This window comes from Astyanax mexicanus, chromosome 10 (assembly GCF_023375975.1).
Source record: "Astyanax mexicanus isolate ESR-SI-001 chromosome 10, AstMex3_surface, whole genome shotgun sequence".
Lineage (NCBI taxonomy): Eukaryota > Metazoa > Chordata > Actinopteri > Characiformes > Acestrorhamphidae > Astyanax > Astyanax mexicanus.
Genome location: NC_064417.1, coordinates 19,609,704 through 19,624,334, shown reverse-complemented (window position 1 = coordinate 19,624,334; position 14,631 = coordinate 19,609,704).

Below are 14,631 nucleotides of genomic sequence, written 5' to 3'. Positions count from 1 at the left end.
ATCAGAGGAGTAGTGAGCATAGCTACAACGTCACAGCCCAAATATCATCTTTCTTCTCTGCAGCTGGTAAAACAGCTGATAGAACTGTGGGATTTGACTCATCAGTCAACTCTCATATCGTTAAACCATCTAAACCATTTTGGATGTCTGGGGTTTGTGTGTATGGTTTATAGACAGCAGTGCTGCTGGTGTTTTTAAACACCTCAGAGTCACTGCTGGATTGAGAATAGTCCACCAACCAGAAACGTCCAGCATCCTGTGGTCACCATCCTGGGCCCAATGATGAAGGACTACACTGTAAACTCAGAAGTTGTTTGAACTCAATTGATTTAAGTCTGTTTTACATAAAATTGGATATTTCTAAACAATACTCAACTATTTTGAGTTAGTTGAATATTTGTGGGCACATATATACATTCAAACTGAGATCTTTGAGTTGAAGCAACTTATACTAACTGAGTTTAGTCTGTTGCCATTAACAGTTTCTTTTCCATTGGCTTCTGTCACAATCTATTTGCATACTGGGTGTGTCCAACAGTTTCTGACTAACACTCACCATCAGTGTGTAGTGATTCCCCCTGGGCTACCTTACAAATAAATTAAATTCCTCTTTAGTTGTAATAACTTGATGATTCCCCATTACTTAAAATACTAAAGCAAACCAGTTACCTTAAAAAGTTAAGTAAACTCAACCTAGTCGGTCTTACAGTATAAAAAAAATAAAAAAGTTAAATCAACTCCCCCTTTAGCTGTAATAAGTTGATGTTCTAACTTATGCTAGCTATGTCCAACATACTGTACAAAAAAAAAACAAACAAACAAAAAACTCTTAGAGTTTACGGAACCACTTTAAAATAAGACTACCTTCATAAAGGGTTTATAAATTAGTTTATTAATGGTTACTAATTATGTTGTAAATGCCTTAAAAATCATGAATAATCAGTTATAACACATGCATAGAAAGGGCAACAATGACCTGTTGTTTGCCAAATAGTGAACCTACAGCCATCTATACTGTTATCCATTCTACGTATGTGTTATAACTGGTTATTAATGATTTTAAGGCATTTACAACCTAATTAGTAACCATTAATAAACTAATTGTAAACCATTTATAAACACTTTATAAAGGTAGTCTTATTTTAAAGTGGTACTGAATTTACTTTTAAAAAGTCACTTTGCGCTCACTTTATTTGAGTACACTTCACTTCATATTTTGAGTAAATATTTACTAAAAAATGGAACAGCTGAAAACACACAAAAAATACATTTAGCATTTTTGTCATACTTACATTTTCCAATTATTAAACAAACAAAGACAAAGATAGCCTGAGTAAATAAAAAATCACTTTTTAAATAATTCTTTTCTAAACCAATCTAGCCCTTTGTAAAAAAAGCATTTAGCCTTTAGTTAGCATTTAGCATAAATAAAGTTAAATTTTACTACTAACCACAAACAGGCCTGATTACTACCAGTAAATTATTAGCTTTAGAATCAAGAAATCACTTAAATAGAACCTGCCTGACAACATGATGCGGCTAAAATATCTTAAAAAGCAGCACATTATGCCCCAATCTAAAGAAATTCAACAAAGATGAGAAACAAAGTCATTGACATGTTAGTTTAAAAAAGGTTACAAAGTCATTTCTAAAGCTTTGGGACTCCAGTGGACCACAGTAAGAGCTATTATTCACAACTGGAGAAAACATGGAACACAGGTGAAACTTCCCAGGAGTAACCGGCCAACCAAAAGGCCTCCAAAAGGGCAAAATAATAACCTGCCTATGCAACACAATGATACCGGTAACTAGTAGGAAAAATTTACTTTTGTCTAATGTAATAACTGGCCTCCTGGCCTTTGTAATAAAACCACTCCAAATGATCCCAAATGCAGCAGCACGTCTGGTCTTCAACCAGCCAAAACGGGCGCATGTCACCCCACTGGTCATTGAGCTCCATTGGCTACCAGTTGCTGCTCGTATCAAATTCAAAGCTTTTACAATCGCCTACAAGGTGATGACAGAACAGCTCCTTCCTACCTGCACTGATCACTCCTGAAGGCTTACGCTACCTCCCGGCCGCTGCTCTCCTCCAATGAACGTCGCCTCGCTTTACCAAACACAATTCACACAAAGCAATCCAGACTGTTCTCATACAGAGTTCCCCAATGGTGGAACAAACTACCTTCCACAACCAGATCAGGAGAATCTCTCACTATCTTTAATAAACTGCTGAAGACAGAGCTCTTCAAAGAGCACCTACTCTCTTAACACCTCTAGCACACTAACTACTTCTAACCCCATTTCCTTCTTCCCCTCCTTCACTTCTCTATCCCATTATTTCCCTTTGACCTCCTTCACGCCCTGTCTAAAGATGTTTTTACCTTTAACTTCTATTACTTTTGTACTTCACTATTGTAAGTCGCTTTGGACAAAAGCGTCTGCCAAATGTAAAGTAATAAGAAATGTAAATTTTTTTAACTGTCTCATCTGTTCAATGCAGGTCAAATTTACTCAAATATTTGGGTCAAACTCTACACAAATGTATTTTACTCATTTATCTTTTTAACTCTGTTTTACTGCTGGAAATGATTTGACACATGGATTCTACTCAGAATTCACTGTTTATTTGCATACTAATTTCGGTTTGTGTAATTGTATTTTATTCATTTATTTATTTATTTTTAAGTGTAGAGTGGACAGTGAGTGTTTAAAAACTCCAGCAGCACTGCTGCATCTGATCCAATTATCGTAACTACCAACACAATACACATTAACACCTCATATACCAACACCAGGCCAGTACAGTCACTGCAGTGCTGAAGATGCGGCTGATCCACCACCAAAATCAATAATGCTGTAGCTGATCTGTGGTGGTCCTGTGGGGTCCTGACCCCTGAGGAACAGGGTGAAGTTGGGGTTAAGTATGCAGAGAAACAGATTAGACAGACTGCAGGACTACAGTCTGTAATTGTACTATAGAACTACAGAATGCTCCTTTATTCCTTTATGCTCTAGAAGTGTAGAAAGCTGATCAGATCATTTAGATAGGACTGTGTAAATAATAATGTATATTATGTTTACAGAATTTTATGTAATATTTGTCTAATTCATTTTACTCAATGCCATCTTATCTGCATCGTATCTGATAATGCGAGACAAGGTATTTTAGATGTTTTACAGCTTTCTTAGACATTTTATCTTTCCCTGAAATTCTCATTTCCCTACAAATCCTGTGACACCTGTGATGGAGCACAGGACTCGTATATTTATACATTTATCTAATGGGCTATTTTACCGGAATCATTCATTCCTTACTACCGTTCTTATCTTCTACAGTGAAACATCAAAGGAGCTTTAGCATATCATAAATCATCTGCATCGGAATTGATCACCTCCATTCTCTACAGTTCATACCGCTGCAGAGCGGAGCTGCCATTTTACCCTGTACAACTGTTTTTAGAGAAGCTGCTCTGAATGAGAAGCTCAGGATTTACTGATTTAACCACTTTCACATGATACTCATTAATACACACACACAGCACCAGCGCTCTGTCACAGGTGTGATGCAATTCCTTTCATCTTCTCTGAGATCAAATGGGATTCAGCACAAATCTAATGCGTAAATTCCGTCTGCAGCCCCAGTATTTTTGGATGGTAGGATGCCTAGCTCTACTGTGGAGTGAAGAGTCAAACAGTCAAAATTTAACACAATTTTACACTCCTCATCAAATACATGGAAGCAAAAGTATAGAAATAAGAGACCACTTAAAAACGTTGAGTTTCTTTAATTTTACCAAATTGAAAACCTCTGGAATATAATCAAGAGGAAGATGGGTGACCACAAGCCATCAAACCAAGCTGAACTGCTTGAATGTTTGGACCAGGAGTAAAGCAGCATAAAGTTATCCAAAAGCAGTGTGTAAGACTGGTGGAGGAGAACATGACAAGATGCAAAAAAAAACTTGTTGTTTTTTTTTTTGCATTATTTAAGGTCTGAAAGCTTTGCTCTTTTTTGTTATTTCAGCCATTTCTCATTTTCTGCAAATAAATGCTTTCAGTAACAATAGTTTTATCTGGAATTTGAGAGAAATGTTGCCTGTAGTTTATAGAATAAAACAACATCAATGTTCATTTTACTCAAACATAAACCTATAAGTAGCAAAATAAAAAAAAAAGCTGATTCAGAAACAGAAGTGATCTCTTATTTTTTCCAGAGCTGTACAGTGGTGTAAAAAGTTCTTCTCTTTGCATGTTTATCTCCCTTAAATGTTTCAAAACAATTAAAATATTAGAAAAAGAAAACACAAATAAAAACAAAATGTAGTTTTATATTAAGCTTTTTATTAATAAGGGAGAAAAAAATCCAAACCTGCATGGCTCTGTGTGAAAAAGTGATTGCCCCCTAAACCTAATAGCTGGTCGGGCTACCCTCAGCAGCAACAACTGCAACAAAGCGTTGGGGTAACTTGCAATGAGTCTTTTACAGCGTTGTGGAGGAATTTTGGCTCCACTCATCTTTACAGAATTGTTGTAATTCAGCCACACTGGAGAGTTTTCGAGCATGAACGGCCTTTTTGAGGTCATGCCACAGCATCTCAATTGGATTCAGGTCCTCTTTTTGTTTTTCTTCAGCCGTTCAAAGGTGGACTTGCTGGTGTTTTTTGGATTATTGTCCTGCTGCAGAACCCACGTTTGTTTCAATTCAAATAATTATTGAATATTGAAGTACTTTTTTGAGGGTGTGTTTATAAGTTGGACGCTTTTGTTATAATACATCATTCTGCAAGCTGGGACTGTGTTTCTTGGTATTGATGAATAACATGTTATAAACACAATTCAAAATGTATAAAAACATGACTATAAGGGGTTATACATTTTTAGAAATATGTACAAACTTGTTTATAATGCCTTATGAATGCATTATAAGCTAATATAGGTATTGTGGCGTGAGGAGGCGGGGGAATTGTGGGTCCGCCCCATGCCGGAGCGCACAGCCCACAGGTTTAAAAACTCTGCCTCAGCTCACTCACGGGAGAGGACTTTGACTGAGGCCGCACGGACCTTTAAAACAAGTTAATTTCTACGGACTCTAGAGCCCCTGGGGAATTCTCCACCACTGTGGTAGGCCCCTGGGGTAAGGGGCGTGACCACTGTGACCCGGAAGGAGGAAGCACACAGAGAACACAGACACGGGGAGTAAATGCCCTCAAATCATACCTTTATTAGCTTCAAATGCCCTCCACCACACCCAAAACAAACTCAAAACATAATACTAGCCCAGTGGGGCTCTAGAGGTCAGTAGTCTCTTTTTTTAAAGTGTTCATATGAGTCCGCGCAGCCTCAGCCCTTAGCTCCCCAGTGAAAGTCTCCCCAAATTATGGCTGAGGCTGAGTATATATGCCTGTCCCAGCTGGCGGCTCAATCAGCCCTCATGCGGGCCAGCTGAGACAGGCATGGCTTTGCGTTCTGGCGTGGGGCGGACCCACAAATCCCCCGCCTCCTCACGCCACAGTATGTTGGTACCACTTTAAAATAAGACTACCTTCATAAAGGGTTTACAAATGGTTTATAAAGGAGTTTTATTATTGGTTATGAATTAGGTTGGACATACTTTAAAACCTATTAATAAGCAGTTAATAAATATATGACAACACATAAATAGAAATGAGCTGAACAGTTAGCTGAAATAGTGATTCTACACTTATTTATACTGTCAAACCTCAGATCTTTCTAGATACTGATCTTACTTTGTGCTTTCCATCAATCAGCATTAAACCTGTCATAATATATATATATATATATATATATATATATATATATATATATATATATATATATATATATATACAGTATATATATATATATATATATATATATATATATATATATATATATATATATGTATGTTTAACTTTTTACTATAAATTAAATTACTTAGTTGAATTAAATGACTAAGGAAACCACTGATTTGACACTGTTGCCTTTTCAACCAATGTGTTGTAACTGCTTATCAAAGGTTTTTAAGGCATTTACAACCTAATCAATAATAGTTAATTAAGTAGTTTATAAACCATTTATAAACCCTTTAAATGGGTAGGCTTATTTTAAAGTGGTACCGGTATGTTTTATAGTGTCTTTGTCGGGAATGCAGCAGGGAGGACGCGAGGTGGATGCAAATGCAGGTACGTAAAAGGTGAAATATTTATATTAAACAAAGAAACAACCGAATAAACTAAAACAAACATCGGGAAACATAAACAAACATAGAGGCTAACAAAACAACGAAGAAACTAAAACTAAACTCAAAACAAGGAACAAACAAGAAATAAGAAAAAAGGGAAATAAGCAGGGATGTAGCGCGAGAAGTAACGAGAAAAATGAGATAGCCACTATAATGAACAAAGACAGACAAAGAAAACATGGGAACACTGGGGTATAAATACATTAGAAGGGAAACAGAAATGGGAAACACTTAACGAGGGGGCGGAGCTACAAATTAGTCTCGTGGGGAAACACAGGTGAGAACTTAGAGACAGAGACATGGAGGACACAGAGAGCAATGAGCAGAAACACAAGGGAAATTAAACAAACAGGAGAGCCGAAAACTAGGAAAAACACAGAACTGGGCCAGGACGTGACAGTCTTATAGACATGACATTCATAGAAATTGTTATTAAAATAAGATTAATTGCGTTAAAATTAGTGATTGATTCCTTTTATGTGAAATACTTTTTTAACAATGAATGTATCTGTTACACTTGATGTCAAAACTGCTTTTGATACTTCCTTTACACTCATATGAGTTCACATATATGTTCAGTCATACCCAGAAGCTGCCTTCCAGGTTTTCAGCTATTTCAGCTCACGTTTGTCTTAATGCTATTCACAGTAGAGTTAAGCTTTTGAAGCGGATTCCAGGAATAAAAGCACGGTATCTTCAGATGAATAATTCATTCAAATAACCAATTAAAACAAACAGAGAAATTCTGACAGAAGTGCAAATGGTAAACCTTCAATCAATACCACATTTGTGTTCATAGGGAGACTAGGAAATGTTTAATTATGACTTAAATTAGATGTGAAAATTGTGTCATGTATTTTTTATTATATTTTTTATTAAAGAAGAAAAAAATCGTATGAACAAATGTATGAGCACATTTTTATTCAGTTAAAAAACACTTTCAAGAGTGTGCTAACAATTTTTTGGCATCAGATGAAAAATTAAACATAAAACTAATAAATACAACATTTTTTTGTGAGTTCTCTCAGTATAAAAGCACCAACCTTTTACCTTTATCAACTCTTATTTTTTTATTTTTTTTTACGCAAAAAGTCAATACATTTTTGCCTTCTTACCACCTAATGTATCCCATTCACATTCAGTGATAATGAGATCCGGTTAAAAAAATAACCCTCTATGACATGAATTATATTTTTGCGCAGGAAAAAAACACTATTTGGGAGACTTTTGCTTTGGGAACTTTTTTTTCAGTTAAATATATTATATATACAGGGGTTGAACAATAAAACTAAAAAAAATACATTAATACATTAAAATCTAATCATAGAACTTTCAATAGATTTAATCCGTTTAATTGAACTGAAATACATTATAATGCACTTGCACAAAGATAAGGATTAAGATCACTTGACGTTTGAGAAGAAGCAACCCTTAGAAAAAACAATCTTCCAATCTAGTTGCTACAAGATTATGAGTGTTTGTAGGAGCTTTTTAATTTTTTTTATCAGGAATTACGTCTAATCTTGGACTACAGAGTATTTTAAATGGAGATTTTTGATTACTCTTAATGTCTGTCTGGGTAACTGCATTAAAGTGGCTGTACCCCAAAAAACACTAACAGGGGTTGAACAATAAAACTAAAACACCTGGTTTTAGACCACAATCATTTATTGTGTCGACAGACATTTCTGGTGGAAACAGGACAGTTTCTGCCGTGATTTGGGCAGCCGTGGTTTTTATGTTTTTTGGATACAATCCAGGTTAGCACCCGAACATCTCTTTCAGACAGCTTCCTCTTGAGTCCACAGTTAATCCTGTTGGATGTGGTTCCTTTTTGGTCCTTCTTGGTGGTATGCTGACATTACTCTGAATACCGTGGCTCTTGATACATCACAAACACTTGCTGCTGCAGAAATTCAAGTAGTTTATCTTGGTTTGATGGCTTGTGATCACCCATCTTCCTCTTGATTATATTCCAGAGGTTTTCAAATTTGATCAAATCAAAGAAACTCATCATTTTTAAGTGGTCTCTTTTTTTTCTAGAGCTGTCCAATTTACACCCATGATGAATTGAGAGAATTAGTTCATTTTGTGCCGTCATTACCGCTAATACCAAAGACACACCAACACACCCTTAATCCAGCTGGGCAATCCGTTATAGATCACTAAAATAGGGCCTAAAGTGCTACCGATATGCCTTGTTACATTATATAAAAAATATAATGAACAAATACATTAAAAATAAGATGAGCTATGGAATGGTATAGTAACAAAAAGTGGTTTGTTGCTTGAGGGCTACATCATGCCATAGAGGGTTAAATGAAACGCGTGGCAGATTTAAATGAATAACTTTGAATTTATTACAAAAGTTAGGTGTAAACAGTTTACTTGGCTGTTGTAAGAGAACTGTGAGAAGCTATTTGTCCATAGCCATAATTTGTACACCTCTCTCAGCAGTAGAAAGTTCAAAGACAGGGGCTGTAATGGTCCCAAGCTGAGTACAGGATTTCCACTCAGATGTGTGAAGGAGGAGGTGGCGGGTCGGTCGCTGTGTAGAACAATGTGTATCTCTCTGCAGGTGTGGCATAATGGGATTGTCACGCTGTGGCCCCGTGCTTGTGGTGGTTTGATGTTGTTTTATGCTGCTCTCAGGGGCCTTTGGCTTATTTTCTTTAAGATTTGGGTGATTAGTTTTAGATATGCTTCATTGAAAAACATTAGGATTTGAATATTATGATTAGTATATCACTTATGATGTCAATGATGGAATTACTTATGTCTTTTGAAACATACAGAATAAATTCACTCTTCATTTCCTCCTGCAGTGAAATTTGTATTTTATTATACTGAAAAATTCTCAATCGTACTACAGATGCGCGAGAGTTTAGAGGGTTTTAGGAGCATAAGATTTCTAATTTATCTCATTACAGAGGATTACTGAGAATCAAGAAGGCTAAAAATTCAAGTTATATCGGTGTTACAGGCACAGATGGCATATTTTTTTTCTTTTTTTCTGTAATTTAGTTCTAATGCAGAAGACTCCTGAGAGTGCAAGATGTTTTTAAAGACAGGTTGATCAATACTAGGTAGAAAAGATGACATTACATTACTGCGTCTTCTAGTAGAACTTACACTGAAGTTTCTTTTCAGTCTAAGTTAGTTTAATTCCATTTAAATCAATATATTCTATACAACATGTGTTATCACAAAGCTGCTTTACAGAGATCCAGGTCTGAGACTCTTTTAAGCAAGCTAATGGTGGCCATAGAAATCCCCTTCAGGTCAAGATTAAGGAGCCTTGAGAGGAACCAAGACTCAAAGTGGAACAAACTGTCCATATAAGGGCGTGTTTTTTATCTTGTTGATTGGAAACACAGGTGCGCCACTGACTGATTAAAACCCTGACAACAGTTAACAGTCAACCGCCCGACCCTATGCACCCAATCCATTGTAATGCTCAGCGCACATACACCCGGCTTGTTACACACAAAAATAAACATGCTGCAGCATTCAAGCAATCTTTGGACTGCACACATAAGTAGGAAAAGCAGGTATTTTAAAGACAGAGAAGTGCTGGGGATTGATTGAGATAAAAAAAATACATTAAAATCTAATCATAGAACTTTCAATAGATTTAATCCGTTTAATTGAACTGAAATACATTATAATGCACTTGCACAAAGATAAGGATTAAGATCACTTGACGTTTGAGAAGAAGCAACCCTTAGAAAAAACAATCTTCCAATCTAGTTGCTACAAGATTATGAGTGTTTGTAGGAGCTTTTTATTTATTTTTTTTTATCAGGAATTACGTCTAATCTTGGACTACAGAGTATTTTAAATGGAGATTTTTGATTATTCTTAATGTCTGTCTGGGTAACTGCATTAAAGTGGCTGTACCCCAAAAAACACTCGCCTTATTCCATTCCTTATTCCTCTATCCAATCAAATTCTGCCCATTCCAACCAACTACTTCTCAGACATCCGCCTCAAAAATTCTCATTTGAACAACCCATTTGCTCGCATATGGAACGTGAATCCACTCTCCTGATGCCTAGCAAGCTCTTGCCCAATCTGAAGTGCTGAATCTTTTCCCCCCAAATGCGGTGGTTAACTGGTCTGCCTCGAGTTTCCCTAATCAAACACTGGCGTCCCCGCGGCGGTCTCCTCACGGCTGCCTCGCCACTCCACAGCTGTTGGAGTCAGCGCAGCGAGACCGAGTGCTACGGCGCGCATTAGCGCATTCTGCTGCAGTCCACACCTGGCTCTCCGGTGGGGCCTGAGTCCACATTATTGCCATATGGCAGGGTTCCATCAAGCTCTCAGCACGGAGACCCCCCTCTGCTCCCCTCCGGCGCGACACAGAGGCAAGCAGAGGACACAGCCTCTCCGTACCCACAAGGAGAGACTATTTTCCCCTTTTCCAAGTTCCCACCTCCATCTCCCCGGGTCTAGTCACAAGAGCTCTGGAGTAACAGTCAATTTTCTCCAGGCTCAGCTTGTCGAGGGCCCAGCGGATGAATCTCAAATCCCCCGGCTTTAAACCCCCAGCTGGTCGTTTTCTTAAGTGAGGGGGGAATGTAATATTATCGCCCTGTTTGCAGGCAAGTCGTGGAGACTGGCAGCAGCAGGGTCAGGGAGATAGTCTTAGTCCTCTAATCTGTTTTTCTTTTGCTTTTCTTTGCTACAGAGTGCTGCAAAATTAAATCAAGCCCCCCTTTTCCGTTTTTCTTCCCCCCTCAGAGATAACTGCAGTAGTGGTGTAAATTTGTCGACACTGGAGATGAATAAAGATAGGGGTCATAAAACATATACATCCACTTTCAGAATTGTCAATATTAATGCATAATAATAATAATGATAATAATAATAAATCCAAAAGGCTCTCATCTCCACCTACCAGTCTGAGACACTCTCTCCGCCTCGGTGTCTGTCATCTGCCTCCGATCTGTTATTGGTAGGTCGAATCAATGTGTAAATCTGATAAATTGACACTCAAAAATCACTATGGACACGCCATCACATCAGAAACCTGTCAATCTGTCATCAGAGAGAGGCACGTGTAAATAGTTTACAACTGCGAGAGTTTCTACAGCACTTTTGAAATGCACCAGTAGAGCCTGAGAGCTATTGATTTGATTCGTATGATGATAAAAAAAAATACTCCATCCCTCCCAAAATACACCAGCACCAGCATTAACATTTTTAATAATTTTATTTTTTTTTTCACGCCTGGTGAAAAAAGGTGCTCCTGTCTCTCCCACACTCAGCTCTACCTATGATCCCCATCCTCCAGACTACGATACCCGAAATGCATGTCACACTGACATAACTTCCTCACGCAATCACATGACACTGCACATGGCACAACCAGGAAGTCAATCACCAGAATATTTATTACACCTGTTCACATCCCTATATATTCACCCTCACTCCATTCACTCACCTCTGAGTATTGTCCCCTAGTTATCTCATTACCTGTTTTAACCATCCCGTCCCATATATAATTGCCTCAGAGTATAACACTGTGGATGAGCACTTGTGTGATGCTGGAAATACTACATGATTTATTAAAAACAATATTAATAAGTTGATGGGTTAAAAAGGTATACTTGTTTAAATAACTAAAGAAATATTGTTCTATTTTGAAATGTGACATGTTTTTCACAATGGCTTATGGATACATTTATATTGCTGCCTATAGCATACATAAAAGTTTATTTACATTTTAATTTACATTTATTTTTCAGTCCCTCTAAGGTATAAATGCTCATTTGCATTGAAAAAAGGGTTACTCCCAATATATCATTAAGTTAAAATAAAAGTTGATTGATTGATTGATAATATATTTGAATTACTGCCATAACCTTTTCTAACAACTATGCTAAGAACCAAGTACCCATTATAAAGCCTGTATAAAGTATGTGCCATCATAAAGACAGGGGTCTGAATGCCTACAGTGCACCAGCAAGCTGGAATTCACTACAGGAAACATTGAATCTCAGCTCGCTGGGATCACTGAACCATTTTAAACTTTTAGTTTCTAATCACCATCAGAAAGCCTGTGACTGTTTTAAGTGACTTTTTTTTATTAGTTTATTTTTTTTATTTTTTTTATTCATTTATTTTTTGTTTATTTATTATTACTTTTATTTTTTATTTCATTTTAATGTTTTGTATTTTCACTCTTGTTCTTAGTTCTATTACTCATTTAATCACTTATCATTTTTAATATTTTACTTTACTTCTACTATTATCTATTTACTTATTTTTTATTTTATAAATAAAAAAATGTTTTTTTATGGTATTTTAGAATTTTCTGTTTTACACATATATTTTTATTAAATGTTGATTTAAAATGCGTACTTATATTTATTTATTTATTTATTTATTTATTAGTTTTTTATTTATTTTTTTATTTTTTTACTATTTTATTTCTTATTATTTCTAAATTATCATTGAATATGTTTAATCCCTTTGATGTTATAGAGGCTCGGCAACATTGTAAATGAGGGTCACCCTCAATGTTTCTTCCTGAGTGAAAATAAAGGTTAATGCATTGATTAGTGGGTACAATGTTCTGAGGAACATATATTATGAGGCATTATGAAACTTACAGTAATCATTATAATGTATTATATATTATGTATGCTACACTAATAAATTACCAGGCTCTGTAAACTTGGCAAGATGCTTAATTTACCTTAAAACAGAATGCATGCCCGTTGACAGCACTAATCCCAACCCTATAACATGTTTTTTAAGTGTAATGTATGTATGATCTGTAAAAGCTAAGGACATAAAAATGGGCATTTCCATTTAAAAAAATAGCCATAGCATATTTTTCAACCCACCTTCACACCCCCCAACCCCCCAACCCCCCCCCCCCCCCCCCCCCCCCCCCCCATCCCCACTCATTCCACCTTCCGGAGATTTCCGAAGAAAAAAAACCCAGCATTCCAGAATCCTCCACCCAGGCAAACGAGCTGCTCGGTCGCCTTGTGCCGTGCAAACAAAGCCACATGTTTGTCCTTGATAGCGGCTGCTGCATGCTAAAACTGTCATGCGGCCGCCAGCTGATTGAACGCCGCCTCCCACAGAAAACTCCACGATCAATTAAGAGCTGACCTGTGTCTCTCGCACTTTCACACCTACCCACAGCAGAACAACCTTGGTCCTCCACACAGGGGAACGCTCCAACAAAAGCCCAGAGAGATGCCGCTCATTCCGTCTTGTCAAGCACCCTTTTACAACCACGACTCAGACTGCTAATTGTTCAGCCGCTGAGCGAATCGAGCGAACGCACACGACGTGCTGAAAAGGAGGTTCTCCCAAGATTCATTACACCCGAAGGTCACGCACACAATCAGCAGTGAGTCACGCAGCGAGTTACACAAGCGCTCAGAGAACTTGGGTATGTAGGACATCTCGGCCTGTTGCTTTAAACGGGTTGAGTCCAGATGAAAGGTAAAAAAATAGGACATACAGTACTAGTCAAAAGTACTACATTGTAAATTAATACTGAAGTCATTCAGACTTCATGAAGGAACACATAAATAATCATGTAGTAACTTAAAAGTATTAAACAGACCAAAATACTCCACGAAGCATACGAAGCATTTGCTCGTAAATTTGATGAGTCTTTTTCCTAGGGCAGTCCTGATGAGGGCCAGTTTCATCATAATGTTTTTGATGCTATTTGCGACTGCACTTGAGGATCATTTCAAAGTTCTTTAAATTTTTCAGATTGACTGATCTTCATTTCTTAAGTATATATTTTTTTCTTTAATTAGTTCTTGCCATAATATGGATTAGAACATTATTCAAATAGAGCTATTTATTCCCTATATACCAAACCAGTCTCTTCACAACTTTACAACTGATGCTTTCGAACACATTAATCAAGAGGCAAGAAATCAGCACCCAAAAGCCATTCCAGGTAAAACTACCTAATGAAGCTGACTGAGAAAATACAGCCAAGATGCGCAAATGTCACGGTGGTGACCCAGGCAGGGAGACAAGGAGACGGACACAAGCGCAGGTAGGGCAAAATGAATAATTTAATAAATAAATATAAATAAACAAAGAAACGAGAAACAAGTAAACACTTAAACATAAAACATGGAGATATATACAAGGAACAAGGGAGTGAACTAAATAAATGAAACTAGACAAACAAATAACCAAAAACCAAAACAAACGAGAGAAACCAGAGAACTGAAACAAACAAACTAGAGAATATAATAATATTAAACAAACAGGGAATATATACAAGGGAAGGACTAGAAATAAACACTATGCAGGGAACTGGGGAAACGAGGAAGAAACAAGAATCTAGAAAACTAAACAAGAAATAAACACACAGCAAGAACTAGGGCTATGAAACA